This window comes from Coregonus clupeaformis, chromosome 12, assembly GCF_020615455.1.
Source record: "Coregonus clupeaformis isolate EN_2021a chromosome 12, ASM2061545v1, whole genome shotgun sequence".
NCBI lineage: Eukaryota > Metazoa > Chordata > Actinopteri > Salmoniformes > Salmonidae > Coregonus > Coregonus clupeaformis.
The window spans coordinates 8,781,727-8,803,556 of record NC_059203.1 but is presented as its reverse complement, the minus strand read 5'-3'; the positions used below and the strand labels follow the sequence as shown (position 1 = coordinate 8,803,556).

The following is a 21,830-nucleotide window of genomic DNA, read 5'->3' as shown; positions in this document are numbered from 1 at the left end:
CAGACAGTTTGATGCCCACATGCACAGCAAGGGGCCACTGCATGGGCTCAATAGGTCTGCCCTCATAAGACATGGCAGCTGTCATGCCTGGCCTTGGCTGGGATTCACACTGGTAAAGGAATTAGAACCTGCAAGGTAGTGGAAATCTCACTTCCTGGAATAGATTTACTGTACAGCAGCAGTGTCATCACTAGATCACTATTAGTGCCATGAAATGGGGGAGTTGGGCAGTCTACAGTATCACAATTTGAAAGTGTACCTATGCGGAAACAAAGCAAAATCACCCACTGGTGGTACCAATATTTCCTCATACCCCAACTAATATAGTGTTTTATCTATATTTATAAAGCGAATAGAAAATTATTCAATCCTAGTTGTTTTCCATCAAGACTGCTACGGCTGAAGAATTGCAACATTTACCCGGAGCTAACTCTGCACATAGCACTATTGCGTGATTTGAAAAGTCATAGTCAATCGATCAATAATATAATAATACTTTTAGCAAAAATGCTTATCTTTAATTTACAATCTGTAGAAACGATGATAACAGAAAGGTTAAGAACTTTTGTGAAACATCACTGCACAGTTGAAAAATATATAGCAAATAGCAATCCAATATGGATGGTGTTAAGAGAAAGATGGGAGGGGTTGAATGGAGCTGAAGGGTGGGGACTAATAACAGCAAGATTACTCCTCTAAAATATACTGTATCCGTAAAATGTATATACAGTGGGGGAAAAAAGTGTGCAAGTTGTGCAAGTTCTCCCACTTAAAAAGATGAGAGAGGCCTGTAATTTTCATCATAGGTACACGTCAACTATGACAGACAAAATGAGGGAAAAAAATCCAGAAAATCACATTGTAGGATTTTTTATGAATTTATTTGCAAATTATGGTGGAAAATAAGTATTTGGTCAATAACAAAAGTTTCTCAATACTTTGTTATATACCCTTTGTTGGCAATGACACAGGTAATACGTTTGCTGTAAGTCTTCACAAGGTTTTCACACACTGTTGCTGGTATTTTGGCCCATTCCTCCATGCAGATCTCCTCTAGAGCAGTGATGTTTTGGGGCGGTCGCTGGGCAACACAGACTTTCAACTCCCTCCAAAGATTTTCTATGGGGTTGAGATCTGGAGACTGGCTAGGCCACTCCAGGACCTTTAAATGCTTCTTACGAAGCCACTCCTTCGTTGCCCGGGCGGTGTGTTTGGGATCATTGTCATGCTGAAAGACCCAGCCACGTTTCATCTTCAATGCCCTTGCTGATGGAAGGAGGTTTTCACTCAAAATCTCACGATACATGGCCCCATTGATTCTTTCCTTTACACGGATCAGTCGTCCTGGTCCCTTTGCAGAAAAACAGCCCCAAAGCATTATGTTTCCACCCCCATGCTTCACAGTAGGTATGGTGTTCTTTGGATGCAACTCAGCATTCATTGTCCTCCAAACACGACGAGTTGAGTTTTTACCAAAAAATTCTATTTTGGTTTCATCTGACCATATGACATTCTCCCAATCCTCTTCTGGATCATACAAATGCACTCTAGCAAACTTCAGACGGGCCTGGACATGTACTGGCTTAAGCAAGGGGACACGTCTGGCACTGCAGGATTTGAGTCCCTGGCGGCGTAGTGTGTTACTGATGGTAGGCTTTGTTACTTTGGTCCCAGCTCTCTGCAGGTCATTCACTAGGTCCCCCCGTGTGGTTCTGGGATTTTTGCTCACCGTTCTTGTGATCATTTTGACCCCACGGGGTGAGATCTTGCGTGGAGCCCCAGATCGAGGGAGATTATCAGTGGTCTTGTATGTCTTCCATTTCCAAATAATTGCTCCCACAGTTGATTTCTTCAAACCAAGCTGCTTACCTATTGCAGATTCAGTCTTCCCAGCCTGGTGCAGGTGTACAATTTTGTTTCTGGTGTCCTTTGACAGCTCTTTGGTCTTGGCCATAGTGGAATTTGGAGTGTGACTGTTTGAGGTTGTGGACAGGTGTCTTTTATACTGATAACAAGTTCAAACAGGTGCCAGTAATACAGGTAACGAGTGGAGGACAGAGGAGCCTCTTAAAGAAGAAGTTACAGGTCTGTGAGAGCCAGAAATCTTGCTTGTTTGTAGGTGACCAAATACTTATTTTCCACCATAATTTGCAAATAAATTCATAAAAAATCCTACAATGTGATTTTCTGGATAATTTTTTCTCAATTTGTCTGTCATAGTTGACGTGTACCTATGATGGAAATTACAGGCCTCTCTCATCTTTTTAAGTGGGAGAACTTGCACAATTGGTGGCTGACTAAATACTTTTTTTCCCCACTGTAGGTTCAGAACTTTTATGAAACAGCACAGTTACAGTGGCTTGCGAAACTATTCACCCCCCTTGGCATTTTTCCTATTTTGTTGCCTTACAACCTGGAATTAAAATGGATTTTTTTAGGGGTTTGTATCATTTGATTTGCACAAAATGCCTACCACTTTGAAGATGCAAAATATATTTTCAAACAAGAAATAAGACAAAAAAAAAACAGAACTTGAGCGTGCATAACTATTCAGGGTTCCGCTGGTGTACAGCAATCTTTAAGTCATACCACAGATTCTCAATTGGATTGAGGTCTGGGCTTTGACTAGGCCATTCCAAGACATTTAAATGTTTCCCCTTAAACCACTTGAGTGTTGCTTTAGCAGTATGCTTAGGATCATTGTCCTGCTGGAAGGTGAACCTCCGTCACAGTCTCAAATCTCTGGAAGATTGAAACAGGTTTCCCTCAAGAATTTCCCTGTATTTAGCACCATCCAACAGTCCTTCAATTCTGACCAGTTTCCCAGTCCCTGCCAATGAAAAACATCCCCACAGCATATGCTGCCACCACCATGCTTCACTGTGGGGATGGTGTTCTCGGGGTGATGAGAGGTTTTGGGTTTGTGCCAGACACAGCGGTTTCCTTTATGGCCAAAAAGCTCAATTTTAGTCTAATCTGACCAGAGTACCTTCTAAAGTGGTCCTATGGATAGATACTCCAATATCCGCTGTGGAGCTTTGCAGCTCCTTCAGGGTTATCTTTGGTCTCTTTGTTGCCTCTCTGATTAATGCCCTCCTTGCCTGGTCCGTGAGTTTTTGGTGGGCGGCCCTCTCTTCGCAGGTTTGTTGTGGTGCCATATTCGTTCAAATTTTTTATAATGAATTTAAATGGTGCTCCGTCGGATGTTCAAAGATTCTGTTATTTTTTTATAACCCAACCCTGATCTGTACTTCTCCACAACTTTGTCCCTGACCTGTTTGGAGAGCTGCTTGGTTTTCATGGTGCCGCTTGCTTGGTGGTGCCCCTTGCTTAGTGGTGTTGCAGACTCTGGGGCCATTCAGAACAGGTGTATATATACTGAGATCATGTGACACTTAGATTGCACACAGGTGGACTTTATGTAACTAATTATGTGACTTCTGAAGGTAATTGGTTGCACCAGATCTTATTTAGGGGCTTCTTAGCAAAGGGGGTGTATACATACACCACTTTTCCATTATTTATTTTTTAGAATATTTTGAAACAAGTTATTTTTTTTCATTTCACTTCACCAATTTGGACTATTTTGTGTATGTCCATTACATGAAAACCAAATAAAAATCCATTTAAATTACAGGTTGTAATGCAACAAAATAGGAAAAATGCCAACAGGGATGAATACTTTTGCAAGGCACTGTAAAATATATATGGCAAATATAAATCAAACTGGATGGACATCAGAAATAGATGGGAGAGCTTGAGGGTAGAGGAAGGACAGGACTAAAAACAAACTAAATATAACTATTGTAAAATAGATTGTGTCTGTGAAATGTATATAGTATGCATAAGATGGAAGTAGAAGCCTAAGTGTTGTTGTTCATTAGTTTGCTCCTATTAGGGGAGGGGTGGTAGGGTTAGTGGAAAATAATAAAGGAAAATATATTTTAAAAATATATGTAAATGTATATATATATATATATATATATATATATAATAGAGAGAGAGAGAGCGAGAGAGAGAGAGAGAGAGAGAGAGAGAGAGAGAGAGTTTCTTTCGTTTTACTATTTTCTACATAGTAGAATAATAGTGAAGACATCAAAACTATGAAATAACACATATGGAATCCATGTAGTAACCACAAAAGTGTTAAACAAATCAAAATATACAGTGAGGGAAAAAAGTATTTGATCCCCTGCTAATTTTGTACGTTTGCCCACTGACAAAGACATGATCAGTCTATAATTTTAATGGTAGGTATATTTGAACAGTGAGAGACAGAATAACAACAAAATAATCCAGAAAAACGCATGTCAAAAATGTTATGAATTGATTTGCATTTTAATGAGGGAAATAAGTATTTGACCCCTCTGCAAAACATGACTTAGTACTTGGTGGCAAAACCCTTGTTGGCAAGCACAGAGGTCAGACGTTTCGTGTAGTTGGCCACCAGGTTTGCACACATCTCAGGAGGGATTTTGTCCCACTCCTCATTGCAGATCTTCTCCAAGTCATTAAGGTTTCGAGGCTGATGTTTGGCAACTCGAACCTTCAGCTCCCTCCACAGATTTTCTATGAGATTAAGGTCTGGAGACTGGCTAGGCCACACCAGGACCTTAATGTGCTTCTTCTTGAGCCACTCCTTTGTTGCCTTGGCCGTGTGTTTTGACGGTACATGGCCCCGTCCATCGTCCCTTTGATGCGGTGAAGTTGTCCTGTCCCCTTAGCAGAAAAACACCCCCAAAGCATAATGTTTCCACCTCCATGTTTGATGGTGGGGATGGTGTTATTGGGGTCATAGGCAGCATTCCTCCTCCTCCAAACACGGCGAGTTGAGTTGATGCCAAAGAGCTCCATTTTGGTCTCATCTGACCACAACACTTTCACCCAGTTCTCCTCTGAATCATTCAGATGTTCATTGGCAAACTTGAAACGGGCCTGTATATGTGCTTTCTTGAGCAGGGGGACCTTGCGGGCGCTGCAGGATTTCAGTCCTTTACGGCATAGTGTGTTACCAATTGTGTTCTTGGTGACAATGGTCCCAGCTGCCTTGAGATCATTGACAAGATCACCTTCTCACCAAGCTGCCTGGCGATGGTCTTGTAGCCCATTCCAGCCTTGTGTAGGTCTACAATCTTGTCCCTGATATCCTTGGAGAGCTCTTTGCTCTTGGCCATGGTGGAGAGTTTGGAATCTGATTGATTGATTGCTTCTGTGGACAGGTGTCTTTTATACAGGTAACAAGCTGAGATTAGGAGCACTCCCTTTAAGAGTGTGCTCCTAATCTCAGCTCATTACCTGTATAAAAGACACCTGGGAGCCAGAAATCTTTCTGATTGAGGGGGTCAAATACTTATTTCCCTCATTAAAATGCTAATCAATTCATAACATTTTTGACATGCGTTTTTCTGGATTTTTTTATTGTTATTCTGTCTCTCACTGTTCAAATAAACCTACCATTAAAATTATAGACTGATCATTTCTTTGTCAGTGGGCAAATGTACAAAATCAGCAGGGGATCAAATACTTTTTTCCCTCACTGTATTTTATATTTGAGATTCTTCAAAGTAGCCACCCTTTGCCTTGAAGACAGCTTTGCACACTCTTGGCATTTTCTCAACCAGGTTCATGAGGTATGGAATGCATTTCAATTAACAGGTGTGCCTTGTTAAAAATTAATTTGTGCAATTTCAAATTTCATTCCTTCTTAATGCCTTTGAGCCAATCAGTTGTGTTGTGACAAGGTAGGGGTGGTATACAGAAGATAGCCCTATTTGGTAATAGACCAAGTCCATATTATGGCAAGAACAGCTCAAATAAGCAAAGAGAAACGAAAGTCCATCATTACTTTAAGACATGAAGGTCAGTCAATCCGGAAAATTTCAAGAAGTTTCTTCAAGTGCAGTCGCAAAAACCATCAAGCGCTATGATGAAACTGGCTCTGATGAGGACCACCACAGGAAAGGAAGACCCAGAGCTACCTCTGCTGCAGAGGATAAATTCATTAGAGTTAACTGCACCTCAGATTGCAGCCCAAATAAATGCTTACAGAGTTCAAGTAACAGGCACATCTCAACATCAACTGTTCAGAGGAGACTGCGTGAATCAGGCCTTCATGGTCGAATTGCTGCAAAGAAACCACTACTAAAGGTCACCAATGAGAAGAAGAGACTTGCTTGGGCCAATAAACACGAGCAAAGGACATTAGACCTGTGGAAATCTGTCTTTTGGTCTGATGAGTCCAAATTTGAGATTTTTGGGACTATCATTTGTTTTTCAACAGGACAATGACCCAACACACCTCCAGGCTGTGTAAGGGCTATTTTACCAAGCAGGAGAGTGATGGAGTGCTGCATCGGATGACCTGGCCTCCACAATCCCCCGACCTCAACCCAATTGAGATGGTTTGGGATGAGTTGGTGTCACACAAGCCTTTGCTTTGTCTCATCCTCCTGTCCAGCTCAGGCGTTCGGCGGCGCTAGCCTTCTAGCTGCTGCCGAACCTGCTGCTGGCAAATGCCCTTCACTCATCAACCCCGGACTTGTCTCATCATCATTACACACAACTAGTTCCAATCCCCACCCTATCACTGTATATGATCTCCCTCGGTCGTTTGTCTTTGTCGGTCATTGTATATTTTGCTTGTTTTCCTGAGAGGTACAAATTTGGACATTTTCACTTAGGGGTGTACTCACTTTTGTTGCCAGCGGTTTAGACATTACAGTTTTTCTCAGTCGCTTTGGTGCATTTTTCACATCAGCCCTAACATGTGCAAAATAATAAGTGCATTTCTCAGAACAATTTGTACAAACTGCAATATACAATAGATATGTTTCTAAAGCTAGTCAGTCACTACAAATCCTTAGTACATCTCTCAAAAGTAAATATTCATGCCAATGATCATGTCAGTGTCATCAGAATGATAAGTAATTGAGTCATTGTTCACGAACAAGGTTGTCAAAATGTTTAGGCATGTTGTCAATGGAACTGTGTACTTTGACAGTATTACCTGATGTAAACTTAGGCTACAGTTTGGATGACAGTTACTGTATTGAAAATGCACAAGGCTGCACTTCTATGGCATATATCAATTTCAACAGTACTATTTACATATTACTGTATGTGGGTTATTGATTGAAAGAGACTGGACAACCCAAGGGGCACAAAGGAAAAAAAACTAAATTAGAAAGAAACACAGGAAACCACCCCTAAGGCACAACTTTGCCCACAGCACTGTTCTAGTGCTGTCTCTACACATCCAGACGTTCCTGTCTGTCAGCCCACATATTCTCATCCACATCACACCGGATATTTTCCCTTCCAATGCAACGTGGAAAGAATCTTTTGGAATGCCTTATCCATCCTCTGCAGGCGTCTACTGTGGTGTCCTCACATGCTGCATCCATTGCAGCCAGCAGGGTCATCTGTGTGTTTGGCTGACGATCGTACACCTTCCACCTCCATGCTGAAAAGAACTCCTCAATTGGGTTAAGGAATGGTGAATAAGGTGGGAGGAATTCTATGAGCATCCTCGGGTGGGTCACAAACCATTGCCTTATGATGTTTGATCGATGGAAACTCACATTATCACAAATGACCACATACTTTGGCAAATCCTCTCTAAACAGACCCCTCTCATCATCAGGGATGAGAGCCCTGTAGAGAGTCTCTAAAAAGTTGAGTAGATGCTGGGTGTTGTATGGCCCTAAAAGGGGGATATGGGTTAGGACACCATGCTCCGAAATAGCAGCACACATGGTGATATTTCCTCCCCGTTGGCCTGGCAAATCCACAGTAGCTCTGTGACCGATGATATTCCGACCCCGCCTTCTGCATTTGGTCAGGTTGAAGCCAGCCTCATCCACGTATACAAAGTTGTGAGAGGGTTCACTTGATTCCAACTCCATTATACGCTATATCCCAGAACACACAGTTGAATTTGTTTTGGTAAGGAAGAGTGACATAAAATGTACATATATTGCATGTTCCTTCCACAGCAATGGAAATGTGTGCAGTTTATGCTTACTGTACTATGTAACACTATAAAATGTTGCTGTAAAGTAGTTACATAGATATATGTTTTACCTGTACATACTGGTACCGTAGCTCCTTAACTCTGTCCTCATTCCTTTGGAATGGTACACGGTACAGCTGTTTCATACTCATCTGGTTTCTATGCAGCACCCTGTCGATGGTTGAGATGCTAACCGTATGGATGTTTTCAAAGACATCGTTGTCTTCTATAATGGTCCTTTGTATTTCCCTGAGTCTCATGGCATTGTTTGCTCGGACCATGGTGCAAATAGCCTCCTCCTGTTGAGGTGTGAAAAGGCGTCCTCTGCCACCGGTTTGAGGTAATCTTGCAGTCCTATGTGTGGAAAAATGCAGTGATGCATCGCACACTTTCACATAGACAAAAACTATGCGAACACACATTTTACTGTAAAACATACAGGTGGGTGCATGTAAGGTGCAGTATGTATCTGTATAGAGTATATTTCTGTATGCTGTGAAATACAAGTGGACTACTGTAATATGAAGCATTGTAGGAAGTATACAGTATACTGCTTATATACAGTAACAGTGCACTGTACATTGGTGGACATACCTGTTCTCTCTTCGAAACGTTTGTACTATTGAGGACACGGTTGATCTCCCAATATTCGGCTGCACCCTTCGACCCGCCTCAGCCATTGTAAGGCCATGATTGACAACATGGTCTACAATAGTGGCCCTTATGTCATCAGATATGCGCCTATGTCCTCTTCTGCCTCTTCCTCTGTTTTGCCTTCCACCACGCATCCTTGCTCCTCTTCTTCCTCCTCTTGGCTGTTGACCCTGTTCGTTTCCTGGTCCATCCATTATTGGAAAATTGCAACTCTGTGTTGTGGTCTGTCTATATATGCTTGCCAATTGATTCTTCATGAGATGCACCTTTGAGCAATTTAGACAACTGGTTGATTGTTGGTTGAACTAACACTTTACATTCCTTCATGAGTGAGGGTTAATTTCACCTGCACGATTCAGCAATTTACGTTTTTGTACAAAAGGTCTAATAGAAATGTGTAAAACTATGCTTGACAGTTTATGACAAATAGTTCAACAATTTTGCATGTAATGGCTTATGCAAGGAACTAATGCCTAGATGTTTTGAGGGGTAAGACTATTCAACAGAGAACCATCTACTATATTTTGATCAACATGACATGAGCAATTGAAAATGTGGAAAAAAGCTGACACTTGTACATTATCAATTGCAATATGTACAAAAGCAATTGCAATTTGTTCAAAGGAATAAGAAATTGCTTTAATGATGTGCACAAGTGACTAGATGATTTGGAATTTGTACAAGTAGTATCAAGAATTGCACTTTTGATCTAAGAAATGCACCAAAGCGACTGAGAAAAACTGTAATGGCTGTGTGTTGAGTTATTTTGAGGGGACAGCAAATTTACACTGTTATACAAGCTGTACACTCACTACTTTACATTGTAGCAAAGTGTCATTTCTTCAGTGTTGTCACATGAAAAGATATACTCAAATATTAACAAAAATGTGAGGGGTGTACTCACTTTTGTGAGATTCTGTATAGATAGATAGATAGATAGATAGATAGATAGATAGATAGATAGATAGATAGATAGATAGATAGATAGATAGATAGATAGATAGATAGATAGATAGATAGATAGATAGATAGATAGATAGATAGATAGATAGATATTTACCAAAAAATATATGGGGTATTGGAAATGATACAGACAATTACATTGATGGAAGCTACAATCTATCTGCAATATTAAAGCTGATCTACCCCCTAAAGAAATCAATAAAAATTAAATTAAGACTGCTACGTGTCCTTGGCATCAGTCACAATCCCACTTACATCTGTTGTGTCTCATTGGTTCCCTGATTAAATTCATGCAGATGCTGGGGTCAAAGTTCAATGTCATCCCCTCCAACGTCCCCAATCAGTCTCTGGATGGCTACTTCCTTATGCTTTATTTTCCATCCATAATTGGTCACCATACCCTGTTCAAAGAACTCACACACAGCACAGTCCTACTCATTTAGAACGTCCTTCATACAGAGCTGTGTGTTAGTTTTCCTGTGCTATATTCTAGCCTGGATACAGATTGCCATTGAAAATAAGAGGTGTGTAAAGTTTATCTAAACATAATTGAAACAGATGGCTACAGAGCGATTTATATTGTTGAGGTAAAATCTAGTCAGACAGGCAGACAAATTTATTTTGTCACAAACAGCTGTGTTCCCATTAAGGCAGGGGGAGCAGGAGCCACCGTTCCTCCAAGCAGGAGCTACTAATTAGAAGAAGAGAGGAATATCTGCCCACCATTCCTTACTTCCAGCGCCAAACCTCTTTTCGCAAAAAAAAAAAACAACAGCCAGCAATTTAGATTAATCTTGCTTTGTGTTAGATTGGTCCACTTTGCTTTTTATCTTCCACACTGCTTTGATGCATATGCTCTCAATTTCTCTCTCTATAAAGGGCTCATACATACTAAAGCGTGCCACCATGAAGAATGTTTAATGAGTCTAATGCTTACATTTGAATAACCCATTATGTTTGCAAAATCCATTGTCATGCCTCTGCTAGGAGCCCCGTGTAAAGGTGGTGTGTGTGACTATGGCTCACCATGAATGTGATGTGTTGTGACTGTAACATGAAGGTTAATCACCAGCCCCAAGACACAGCATAACCTCAGTGTTCTACTACAACTACTTAGTCTTTACTGAACCATGGCAATATTTACTTACCGGTAGTCAATGCAAGGTACCATGTTGTACACTCATTAGCTATAGACATTACCTACAGACTAATATGTTCTTCATTTCAACACCCACTCTTTAGAGTGAGGTCCTACTTTGTGAGGTACCATACTAACATTCATTGTGGGTGTGTTGAAAGATACTCAACACCTACTGTACTGCATTGTTAAATACTTGCAATCTGCCATTCAGTTTTGGGTCACCTGAAGCCCTAATTAACCCAGAAGCATGTGGCAGAGATCTGTTTTAAAATGGTCAGGGTCATTGGTCAAGTCCTTAGGTTATCTCATCATGTGCTGCCAGTACAGAATGCTAATGACGGATAGGAATATAGCAATTTAGCAAAAACAGGACCTCTGCAACTGTCAATCAAATAATGAGAATCAACCTCCCCAGTTCATCAGGCTTTTTAATAAACAATGACTGTGCCATCAAACCAGCACAGAGACCTTTTATACCACAGTCTACTTTTTAAAAAAACATTAAGTAGACGGTGGTATAAAAGGTCTAAAAGGTATAAAAGGTCACACGGCAACAAACATGCACCAAACAGAGCCATCCACATGATGAATTACTATAATCACCTCTACATTTTCCATAAGATAAAATTAAACTCATCTCCATCATTCAAGTACAAAGATTTGTCTTCTGTCTTTGTGAGACTCCAGACACAGAGCTGATAAAAGTGCATTTGCCTTCATAGACTATTCAATCAAAAAGTCATTTTTTATTGCCAGCGCGAGAGCACCTGATTGCAATAATCCAGTTGATAGATGGAGGTGGTGCAGCACTGTAGCAGGTGTGCTGTGTGCACCAGATAATCTGTTCTCATAAAGGGACCAAGCAGGCCTCTAACTCAGATTTACTGCATGTTCAAAATTACTGAATAAAATATGTAGATTATTTCAATGGGTTAAGGAACAGTAAGAGAACAACTTCTCTTTATTACTGCATTTGGTTCAGGGTTGAGAGCTTCCCTGTTGCGTTTCCCTGTGATGGCACTCACTGACAATGGGCCTGAGAGAATATTTGAGGCAGGTGATTTCATGATAATCCCAAAGACAACCTAATCCCAAAGACAATCTTCCCTTCGGTTTGGATCTAATCGAACATAGCAGAAAATACATAGCTATTTGACCTTGCTTGTATTGACAGACAAAAACAATTTCATCTCAAACAATCACTGAATGAAAAATTGGTTTTGTGAAAACCAGATGGCAAAGCTTTGTTTCTCTGGGGGGTGGTATGACCGCCATCTTCTCTCCACACACACTAGTCTGGTTTTGGGGCCATTCTCTGGAAGGAGATCAAATCTGCCTGCAAAATGACCTGACTGCAGGACTTTGCATTCATTTATTATTCAAGAGTATGCAGAGTATATTAAAGTTGATTTAGAAACTGGTCAGGCTAAATGGCAGCTGGCCCAGGGGCACATTTGAAACCCTGACCAACCCTGTTAGAAGAACACACAAAACAGCAAAACTCAGGCCCACTGAGCCCAAGAACAGACATCTCATCTCATCGTTATTCAAATCCGAAAAAGAGAAACATCACCAAAAGGACAAGTAAGAAAGGCCATCCTTAGGGCAGAAGGTAAAGTAGGTAATGTGGAGTGTTGTTGGTGAGGTGATGCTGTGGCGTTCAGCAGTCCCATTAGCAGATAGACTGTGAAGCTAGTAGAGGGCTAGGCTAGGGAGGATGGATGGATGTTCCTAGCGTGCAGCGTGAGGCTAATGGGCATGAAGAAGACAAGGCGTGGGAAAAAACAACATTAGCGATGGCGACAACAACAAGAAGCAATTGAAATCAACAGCCTCCGGAACCATCTATTATGAGATGGTGAATTCTAGTGCTCTAAATTTGCTTTCTGATGGAGATTACTTGAATATAAACTAAGCATTGATTGTGAGCAGAACTTAGAAAAGAAAACATTGCACAACAGACTTTCAGAAGTAGTGATAAAGGAGGCTGTCTCTTATTGCTGAAGGCCTTCTGAGTCATAGAGCATATCATCTTTCCAATTGAGGTGGAATACAACAAAACAGAGTGGTTTGAACAAGTTTTAAGGTTAATAGATATTTCAGGGCAATAACATGGATGGTGCATAAAGCAGATACTTCAACAATGCAGGGCTCAGTCAATATGAGTTCCTGCATTCAATCAGACAGCATAAAGCTTATGAGGCGTGGGCTCACCTACTGTTGAAGAGTGGTCCGAGCGGTTCTGAAAGCTAACCTTTACTTTCAAAAGGCACACCAAATACACTATGACAGAGGGACCACCGCCACCACCCTCCTAAAGGCACCCCACCTGAGCAGGGCCACCAAGCACGCCTATCTGCCTGTCTGACATTAAACAGGTTCACAAGAAATTAACATTATCCACAAAAATACCCCCTATTTAGATAGGAAATCCCAAGAGCCGCAATGCCTCATTGAGACTATACATATGATGCGATGTGACGAGAATATAAAGAGTATCAGAGATAACAAACCTCACTGACCTATTTGTTGCACACACGCCTCGACAACCCACTGAGGAGACTAAAAAGATAGATCAAAAACACTACTGGCCTCTTACAGTAAATAACAGCACACACTTTAGAAGAATGAAAAGGCTTTTGACTTTAAATGCTCTTCTTAGGTGATTAAACATTTCAATGGCGGAGGCATTATCTGGGGACCGGGTGCCATTTGAAGAGGATGCTGCACTTATTCAAAGACCTCTTCAAGTAAGCACCTTTGTTCTCAGGCAGATTCCTTGGATGCCCATTAAAATGTTCAGCGTGCAGAAGACGCCAGAGCAGGTTGGGAATGTGCTGTGGATCTGACGGTGGTTTCGCTTTAAATGACATTCAGCTTATAAAGGCTTCATAAAGCCTTCATAACGTCTTCATAAGCAGTACATAAATGTGTTACAAAGCATATATAACCATATCTCATGCTTTATAAAGGGTTCATACATGTGGCATAACTGTGTGACATAATCACCAATGTCAAGTGTGACATAACCCACTATAAACATGTGCTTTATAAAGGGTGACATGTTGTGCTCAAGGATGGCATACGCTCTAAAGTGATGTCATGTTAGTCACATTACACCTCATCTCGTTCCCAGACACTTCCGCCCAAATGCGCGGAAGGTCTGGTGGACCAACGCATCAAACTTGGCATTCATTATTTAGGGTTAGGTTTAAAATAAAATGTTAAGAAGATAAATTGTGGAAATGGACAGGGTTTAGCAATAATTATGACTTTTTGACTGTGTTAAGTAGTGACTATGACAAATACTTTACTCAGTAAGGTCACTCCAATAGAATTCTATGGTCACTCCCACTAAGGCCAACTTTGAATGGTTGATATCCCAGGCTTATATGTGCTGTGTGTGCAATAGCCTGGAGTCGACATTACACCAAGAAACACTTACCTTGATGAAAGTCCCCAAGCTAAAGACATTGAAAGTGTCTTCCTTCTGAAACCAAGTTACAGTACATATTCCTCAATAAACAAACAAGAACACAACAAAAACTAGCCATACTGCGCAGTGCTGGGCCCAGTCAGAGCTTTGACACATTCACCCACTCCCCCACTGAAAGATCAGCCACAAAACGTTGGCACCATTGTAACAGGTTGTAATCAAGCCCTGGTCTCCAGCAAGGGAACAGAAGAGGAATACCTGGTGCGGTAGTCTCATGTTGGACTAAATCAAATTAAATCAAATGTTATTGGTCGCATACACATATTTAGCAGATGTTATTGCGGGTGTAGCGAAATTATTGTGTTCCTAGCTCCAACAGTGCAGTAATATCGAACAATACACAACAATACACACAAATAAAAAAATAAAAAAATTAATGGAAGTAAGAAATATAGAAATATAAGGACGAGCAATGTTTGAGTCCAGAGTATATATACAGTTGAAGTCGGAAGTTTACATACACCTTAGCCAAATACATTTAAACTCAGTTTTTCACAATTCCTGACATTTAATCCTAATAAAAATACCCTGTCTTAGGTCAGTTAGGATCACCACTTTATTTTAAGAATGCGAAATGTCAGAATAATAGTAGAGAGAATGATTTATTTCAGCTTTTATTTCTTTCATCACATTCCCAGTGGGTCAGAAGTTGACATACACTCAATTAGTATTCGGTAGCATTGCCTTTAAATTGTTTAACTTGAGTCAAACATTTCAGGTAGCCTTCCACAAGCTTCCCACAATAAGTTGGGTTTGGCCCATTCCTGCTGACAGAGCTGGTGTAACTGAGTCAGGTTTGTAGGCCTCCTTGCTCGCACACGCTTTTTCAGTTCTACCCACACATTTTCTATAGGATTGAGGTCAGGGCTTTGTGATGGCCACTCCAATACCTTGACTTTGTTGTCCTTAAGCCATTTTGCCACAACTTTGGAAGTATGCTTGGGGTCATTGTCCATTTGGAAGACCCATTTGCAACCAAGCTTTAACTTCTTGACTGATGTCTTGAGATGTTGCTTCAATAAATCCACATAATTTTCCTTCCTCATGATGCCATCTATTTTGTGAAGTGCACTAGTCCCTCCTGCAGCAAAGCACCCACACAGCATGATGCTGCTACCCCCGTTCTTCACGGTTGGGATGGTGTTCTTTGTCTTGCAAGCACCCCCATTTTCCTCTAAACATAACGATGGTCATTATGGCCAAACAGTTCTAATTTTGTTTCATCAGACCAGAGGACATTTCTCCAAAAAGTACGATCTTTGTCCCCATGTGCAGTTGCAAACCGTAGTCTGGCATTTTTATGGCGGTTTTGGAGCAGCGGCTTCTTCCTTGCTGAGCGGCCTTTCAGATTATGTTGATATAGGACTTATTTTACTGTGGATATAGATACTTTTGTACCTGTTTCCTCCAGCATCTTCACAAGGTCCTTTGCTGTTGTTTTGGGATTGATATGCACTTTTCGCACCAAAGTACGTTCATCTCTAGGAGACAGAACGCGTCTCCTTCCTGAGCAGTATGAAGGCTGTGTGGTCCCATGGTGTTTATACTTGCGTACTATTGTTTGTACAGATTAACGTGGTACCTTCAGGCGTTTGGAAATTGCTCCCAAGGATGAACCAGACTTGTGGAGATCTACAATATTTGTTCTGAGGCCTTGGCTGATTTCTTTTGATTTTCCAATGATGTCAAGCAAAGAGGCACTGAGTTTGAAGGTAGGCCTTGAAATACATCCACAGGTACACCTCCAATTGACTCAAATTATGTCAATTAGCCTATCAGAAGCTTCTAAAGCCATGACATCATTTTCTGGAATTTTCCAAGCTGTTTAAAGGCACAGTCAACTTAGTGTATGTAAACTTCTGACCCACTGGAATTGTGATACAGTGAATTATAAGTGAAATAATCTGTCTGTAAACAATTGTTGGAAAAATGACTTGTGTCATGCACAAAGTAGATGTCCTAACTGACTTGCCAAAACTATAGTTTGTTAACAAGAAATTAGTGGAGTGGTTGAAAAACGACTTTTAATGACTCCAACCTAAGTGGATGTAAACTTCCAACTTCAACTGTATATGGGTAAGGGTCTAGCTACATTTTCAGATATTATACATTTCTAATTTAGTCAGAAAGTTGTTTTCATTGCAAGTTAAAGTGTATTGTTAGCTAGCTAGCTAATGTTAGCTGGCTGGCTCGCTAGCTAACGTTACATGTATGATCTGTGTAGGAGCTCTAGAAAGTGGCCTGAGTCCCCAAGTTGTAATTCCGAGTTGGATGACCGTTGTTTTGAACGCGGAATTTGAGTTGGGATTATGGTTAATTATTTAGCTAGCTAAACAAAAGACTCCACTATGCAAGTAACCATATAATTGTACCGTTTACACCTTCTGTATCCTGTGCATGTGACAAATAAACAGATTTTATTTGATATGGTGTGTATTTACCAGAGATGGTAATGTGAGGAACAACATGACCTGCACCAGAAGTCAGATTAGGCTATAGGCCAAGATAAAGTTTATTTTTACTACTACTTTTTGCTACTACTTTCACCACTTTTAGTCTTGAAATCTTTGGCTGTTTACTACACTGTGAATGGGTGGGTGGGGTTAAGGCTTAAGAGGGTGTGAACGATGCTGAATGGGTGTAGACAAAGAAGAGGTCTCCAGTAGGTGTACCAAAACATTCACAAGCAATTTTCTCAAAGGTAGGGTTACAAGTTTATCAACTTTCAAAGCAGAATTACTTTCTCATTGTTCCTCAACTGCAGTGTATGATATACCATGTTCTAGCTTGGAGTCTCTACTTTTATCCAATGTAAAAAACACAATTTAAAAATGTTGCTACATCGGACCGAATGCAAGTGGTGGGTCAAATATTTGACATAGTGGGTTATGTCACATTTTAAATTGGTGGTTATGTCACACAGTTATGCCACATTTATGAACCCTTTATAAAGCATGATATACAGTTATAGATGATTTGTAACACATGTATAGTTTATGAAGGCTTTATGAAGCATTTATAAGCTGTACGTCATTTAAAGTGGGACCAAATGATCTAACTGTATGCACTAATGTGTTATGAAATATACTGGAAATATTTAACAAAAAGAACACAAATTCACGAGGCTGAGACTAATTCAAATGAGTTGTACATTTTCTTACTAATAGTGCCATAATCATTGTTTCAATTAATGCCATTTCAAAGTATATAAAAGTTAATGTCAATTCAAATCTTATTTTTTTCAAGGATATTAAAATGATGGGGTAGTAAGTATGGTATGACAACATATTATGCACATAAAGCAATTCCTTATCCCCTTGTGCATTAATTGTGCAAAACCATAACACGAACTAGAGTATATTTGAGCATTCAGTGTTTCAGTATTTTTTTTATATATTCTGCAAAGACTGACTTTGATCTCTATGTGTTAAAACACACTGGAATGCAGTCTTCCACACGCCCATTGACTTAATAAAAAAAAAAGCTGTACATATGCTGCTGTTCTATCACACGTGCAATGATGTCAGAGGGGGAAAAAACTGTGTGCGTTGTTTGCAGTACTTCTTTGTTGTTGTAATATCGCAAACAGTCGTGGCAGTTTCACCATTAAAGATTCCAGCTTTAATGTCCTCTGCTCAAATTACACCATTAACATTTCAATATTCTTCCACGGTTCAGGCCAAAGACTGCTCTCATGGCAAATGCCATAAATGTATAATTAAGCTCGTGTTCCATATGCAATATGAAATGAGTGTGTGGGCTTTGGGGATAACACAATTTGCATAAAAGGAAGGGGATAAAAACTTGTTGAACTACAGTTTGTTACTGAACTTAAAAACACTGTAGTATAGAATAGCGCAGTGCGCATTCATAATCAATACTGAACAAAAAATATAAACGTAACATGCAACAATTTCTAAGATTTTACTGAGTTATAGTTCATATGAGGAAATCAGTCAATTGAAATAAATGCATTAGGCCCTAATCTATGGATTTCACATGACTGGGAATACAGATATGCATGCATCTGTTGGTCACAGATACCTTTACAGAAATAGGCCTCACAATGGGCCTCAGGATCTCATCACGGTATTTCTGTGCATTCAAATTGCCATCGATAAAATGCAATTGTGTTCGTTGTCCGTAGCTTATGCCTGCCCATACCATAACCCCACCGCAACCATGGAGCACTCTGTTCACAACGTTGACATTAGCAAACCGCTCACCCACACAACGCCATACACGTGGTCTGCGGTTGTGAGGCCGGTTGGACGCACTGCCAAATTCTCTAAAACGAAGTTGGAGGCGGCTTATGGTATAGAAATGAACATTAAACTATCTGGCAATAGCTCTGGTGGGCATTCCTGCAGTCGGCATGCCAATTGCACGCTCCCTCAAAACATGAGACATCTGTGGTATTGCGTTGTGTGACAAAACTGTACATTTTAGAGTGGCCTTTTATTGTCCCCAGCACAAGGTGCACCTGTGTATTGATCATGCTCTTTAATCAGCTTCTTGATATGCCACACCTGTTAGGTGGATGGATTATCTTGGCAAAGGGAAAATGCTCACTAACAGGGATGTAAACTAATGTGTGCACAACATTTGAGATAAATAAGCTTTTTGTGCATATGGAAAATGTCTGGGATCTTTTATTTCAGCTCAGGAAACATGGGACCAACACTTGACATGTTGCGCTTATATTTTTGTTCAGTGTATACAATTCTAATGTTTGAGATGAGATACAGTATGTATTATAACAGATTATAAACTTCAGAAATATGATTGTCCAACACGCTTGCCACATATTTTGTCCAATAAAACACAAAGCAATGATGCTATCATATAATTAATCTCAAAGTGACCGATATCTCACTACAGACATAAAAATTAGGACAAGTGAGGGAAGTTATTGTCAGGCAGACCCAGGTCTAGGCTACTGTCAGTGCTGGAGGCAAGGGTGGGATCCCCCGACACCCTTCACACCCTTTAGAGTGGCAGACCCCCTAGCCACCAGGTCAGCGAATGTCATTCCATCTTCCCCCAAAAGATTATAGACAAAGCATTTTAAACTAGATCACTGAATAATTTACATATGCCAAGAGTTTGGGACCTGTAAATGAAATACAATGATTATTTAATAGCATTTAACTGTTGCTGAGGCCTCATGATAAATTTAAAGGGAGTGCATTATTAAGTCCTCACCTTCACGGTTTGTCCGGTTTCAGGGCCATCCTCGTGGGAACAGAAAAAGATAATTAGGAACGTTTGGGAATTCAGGAATACCTGTGTTAATAATTCAACAGGATTTTAATTTCAGATGAACCGTGGCAGCACCTCCTCATCCCCACTTGAATCTGAAAAGTTTTTCTTCTTGTTTTGTTTCTGTCCTTCGGCATTGAGCTGTATTCATGCTTTAGTGTCTTCTCTGTCACATGAAAGCTGTGTGTGGAAATAGTTTCTCTTTGGCAAGTTGGCAGATTCAGTTAACAGCATCATCATGCATGCATTTACAATAGAGTTAAATTAGAGCAAATTACAGTGTCACGACTTCCTCCGAAGCTGCCTCCTCTCCTTGTTTGGGCAGGCTTTTGCGGTCATCGTCACCGGCCTTCTAGCCACTGCCGCTCCTCATCTCATCATTCCATTGGTTTTGTCTTGTTTATTACACACACCTGGTTCATATCCCCTCATCAGTACCTGTATAAGTGTTCCCTCTGCCCCCCTTGTCTTTGTGTGTGCTCGGTGGAGCTCCGTGTATTTTGTATTGTAATTTCCAGTGCGCCTGTTTTGCGCACTGGAGTGTGTTGACGCATTACTGCGTAACTTTGTGCTTCAGAATAAATCCTGTTATTTACCCTCCTGAGCCTGACTCCTTTGAAATCACCTCATCACATACAGCCTGCATAGTTATAATGCTTTTTCCACCATAGGCATCGGGAATTGAGGAGACAAATGTATCACTAAGAGCAATTACATTTTAGTCATTTAGCAGATGCTCTTATCCAGAGCGACTTACAGTTAAGTGAGTGCATACATTTTTATACTGGCCCCCTGTGGGAATCGAACCCACAACCCTGGCGTTGCAAAGCCATGCTCTACCAACTGAGCTACATCCCTGCCGGCCATGCCCTCCCCTACCCTGGACGACGCTGTCTAATTGTGTGCTGCCCCATGGGTCTCCCGGTCACGGCCGGCTACGACAGAGTTTGGATTCGAACCAGGATCTCTAGTGGCACAGCTAGCACTGCGATGCAGTGCCTTAGACCACTGCGCCACTCGGGAGACTATGAGAGGCCTCAAAGGAACATCTGTATGGCAAAAATTAATTTTGTGAAAATAGGATCACAGATGAACCTCTGCATTATAACGTAAGGTTTAAGTTATACATTTTAACATATCTCCTTTCTCAGGTCGGTGTTGTGTGATTTTGTTTGTCACTCATGTGGCACACAACGCAGCGAACAGCAGCCCTCCTGTGGAGAGCGTTGCTTTATACAGTGCCTCAATTTTAGGACTCTAACCTCGGAGCTGTCACAACTAATCTCACATCATCACTTCTCTAGACCCCTCAAGTCAAAGAAAATGATATCCCTGTAAAGATTATTCCCATCTTTTTTCGAACACATGAAATTATTTTCTGTGTCGGGCTGCCAAGCGAGCTAGGTGCCATTTGAACATTAGCATATATATCACAGGTTATGCAGAATGACAGAGCCTGTGAAATGATAAGCTGCCTGCCTGTCAGACCCTGCCTGGGAGTCCAAGGAGTACCTGTTCTTGTATTGTTCCAGCAGGTGGGGATCTTCTGTTGGCTCTCGATGCAACTAGCCTGAGTAATGCCTCTTATTCCAATGCAGATCTACAGGCTGAATAAGTGTGAGATTGATATAGTCTTGTTACTCTCTAAGCCTCTGTGGTTTTGATGTTTTACTTTCTTTCACTAACACACTCAGACAGTGACTCACTTCAATTCAATTGGTTATTCACATACTCACTCAATCATTAATTATTTATTAATTCTCTCTCTCTAACACACCCAATAGAACATCAAGGATACATGGCTCACATTATTCTAAATAATGTAGAACTTGAATAGTAATTCACTTTTTAGTCTTCTTTTGTCTGATATGGACCAGAAATGAGCGACAGAAGCAAGATTACAAATGGATGTAGACCCTATGATGTAAATGTTGGCTACAGACGGCACTGTGTGCAGTATTACCTGTATGGCGATGGTGAGGGAGGAGGCCTGGAAGTGTTTCTCTACCTAGTCAGCCACTCTCTGGGTGGTGATGAAGAGGTCAGCCACCTCATCGGGACACATGTCGCAGAAACGCTCAAGGGGCCGCAGCAGACACACCAACAAGTCTGAGTGGCAGACTGGTTAAGGAAACCACAGACTGCGAGAGAGGTAAGGGAACAAAGTCAGAGAGGTAGCATTATTAACAGACAGGGAGATAGAAAAACAACTGGGGAATGAGATGAGGCAGAATCCTAAATTGAGACACAAGCATGCTATTTCAAATTGTACTTCCTGTTTTTGTTGCCATTGCCTTGAGCCG

General features: G+C 40.8%; 1 pseudogene; it reads right to left on the bottom strand.

The window, feature by feature from the left end:
* The window catches only part of LOC121577760, a 348,720-nt pseudogene that overhangs the window by 175,235 nt on the left and 151,655 nt on the right, over positions 1–21,830 (bottom strand).